Source organism: Oncorhynchus gorbuscha, linkage group LG23 (genome assembly GCF_021184085.1).
Source record: "Oncorhynchus gorbuscha isolate QuinsamMale2020 ecotype Even-year linkage group LG23, OgorEven_v1.0, whole genome shotgun sequence".
Classification (NCBI taxonomy): domain Eukaryota; kingdom Metazoa; phylum Chordata; class Actinopteri; order Salmoniformes; family Salmonidae; genus Oncorhynchus; species Oncorhynchus gorbuscha.
In genome coordinates, this window is record NC_060195.1 from 61,864,152 (window position 1) to 61,867,064 (window position 2,913).

General features: G+C 45.8%; 1 pseudogene; it reads right to left on the bottom strand.

Annotated features, from left to right (window-relative positions):
- Positions 1–2,135, bottom strand: LOC124010709 (annotated as a pseudogene).
- Positions 2,136–2,913: the final 778 nt, after the last annotated feature.

Consider the following 2,913-nt stretch of genomic DNA (forward strand, 5'->3'; position numbering starts at 1 on the left):
TTAAGCTTCCTGACTCACTGAACCTCTTCCCACACTGGGAACAGTGATATGGCTTCTCTCCTGTGTGAGTACGTTGGTGCACCTTTAAGTTTACTGACTGACTGAACCTCTTCCCACACTGAGAGCAGTGATATGGCCTCTCTCCTGTGTGAGTACGTTGGTGCACCTTTAAGTTTACTGACTGACTGAACCTCTTCCCACACTGAGAGCAGTGATATGGCCTTTCTCCTGTGTGAGTACGTTGGTGCACCTTTAAGTTTACTGACTGACTGAACCTCTTCCCACACTGAGAGCAGTGATATGGCCTTTCTCCTGTGTGAGTATGTTGGTGCACCTTTAAGTTTACTGACTGACTGAACCTCTTCCCACACTGAGAGCAGTGATATGGCATCTCTCCTGTGTGAATACGCTGGTGTCTCATTAAATGTCCTGACACACTGAACCTCTTCCCACACTGCGAACAGTGATATGGCCTTTCTCCTGTGTGAATACGCTGGTGTCTCATTAAATGTCCTGACACACTGAACCTCTTCCCACACTGCGAACAGTGATATGGCCTTTCTCCTGTGTGAGTACGCTGGTGTTCCTTTAAGCTTCCTGACTCACTGAACCTCTTCCCACACTGAGAGCAGTGATATGGCATCTCTCCTGTGTGAATACGCTGGTGTCTCATTAAATGTCCTGACACACTGAACCTCTTCCCACGCTGCGAACAGTGATATGGCCTTTCTCCTGTGTGAATACGCTGGTGTCTCATTAAATGTCCTGACACACTGAACCTCTTCCCACGCTGCGAACAGTGATATGGCCTTTCTCCTGTGTGAATACGCTGGTGTCTCATTAAATGTCCTGACACACTGAACCTCTTCCCACGCTGCGAACAGTGATATGGCCTTTCTCCTGTGTGAATACGCTGGTGTCTCATTAAATGTCCTGACACACTGAACCTCTTCCCACACTGCGAACAGTGATATGGCCTTTCTCCTGTGTGAGTACGCTGGTGTTCCTTTAAGCTTCCTGACTCACTGAACCTCTTCCCACACTGAGAGCAGTGATATGGCATCTCTCCTGTGTGAATACGCTGGTGTCTCATTAAATGTCCTGACACACTGAACCTCTTCCCACACTGCGAACAGTGATATGGCCTTTCTCCTGTGTGAATACGCTGGTGTCTCATTAAATGTCCTGACACACTGAACCTCTTCCCACACTGCGAACAGTGATATGGCCTTTCTCCTGTCTGAGTACGCTGGTGTTCCTTTAAGCTTCCTGACTCACTGAACCTCTTCCCACACTGAGAGCAGTGATATGGCATCTCTCCTGTGTGAATACGCTGGTGTCTCATTAAATGTCCTGACACACTGAACCTCTTCCCACGCTGCGAACAGTGATATGGCCTTTCTCCTGTGTGAATACGCTGGTGTCTCATTAAATGTCCTGACACACTGAACCTCTTCCCACGCTGCGAACAGTGATATGGCCTTTCTCCTGTGTGAATACGCTGGTGTCTCATTAAATGTCCTGACACACTGAACCTCTTCCCACGCTGCGAACAGTGATATGGCCTTTCTCCTGTGTGAATACGCTGGTGTCTCATTAAATGTCCTGACACACTGAACCTCTTCCCACGCTGCGAACAGTGATATGGCCTTTCTCCTGTGTGAATACGCTGGTGTCTCATTAAATGTCCTGACACACTGAACCTCTTCCCACGCTGCGAACAGTGATATGGCCTGTCTCCTGTGTGAATACGCTGGTGTCTCATTAAATGTCCTGACACACTGAACCTCTTCCCACGCTGCGAACAGTGATATGGCCTTTCTCCTGTGTGAGTACATTAGTACACCTTTAAGTCTCCTGATCGATGGAAACTCTTCCCACACTGAGAGCAGTGGTGAGGTCTTGGCTTCCCTGTGTCTCTGTGTTTCTGGGTGAGGAGTGTGATCTGGAGTTGTTGAACACCGCTGAGAGCCACTGGGTGGTGCTTGTGTCTCTGATCTAATCCCTCCACTCCTCAGCAGCCTGATGTACTCTTCCCTGTGGCATCTCTTTGTGTGCTTGTAGAGGTAGATCTGAGCCGTGAAGGAGAACGGACAACCAGAGCAGGAAAAGATCTGAGACTGGGACGACTCCATCCCAACTGAAAGGAAAGGAGAGCGAGAGGGAGGGGAGGAGAGAAACGGAAGGGGTATTCAGAGAGGTCAAAGAGAATAGCAAGCTTGATAGAGAACTGAAGTGATGTTCAGAGAGGTCAAAGAGAATAGCAAGCTTGATAGAGAACTGAAGTGATGTTCAGAGAGGTCAAAGAGAATAGCAAGCTGGATATAGAACTGCAGCAAATACTGAAAGAAAAAGAAAGACTAATGACATCATTATATTCCACTTCACTTAAATAGAGAGATGGAAAGAGATGGGGAATTGAACAGGTAGTTCTAGAGCAGTGGTAGTCACTAATATTTCTGGGGGAGACACATTTGTGAAACACACTCACTGGGTGAGCTACCATAACCTACCCAAATCGATTCATATTTGTGCTATTTGAAATACTATTAACAAGGACCATGAAGCTATTTGATTCACAATGTTTGGACACTTGGGGGAATCATTATCTCAATAATAGCACAAAATATGTCAAATCAGATAATGCCAAATTTCAGTCTGAAGGAAGCAGTGGTGGAAAGTACGGAAGTAAAAATACTTTAAAGTACTACTTAAGTCGTTTTGGGGGGTATCTGTACTTTACTTTACTACTTATATTGTTGACCACTTTTACTTTTACTTGACTACATTCCTAAAGAAAATAATGTACTTTTTACTTACATTTTCCCTGACACACAAAAGTACTAAACTCAGCAAAAAAAAAGGAAACGTCCTCTCACTGTCAACTGTGTTCATGTTCAGCAAACTTAACAT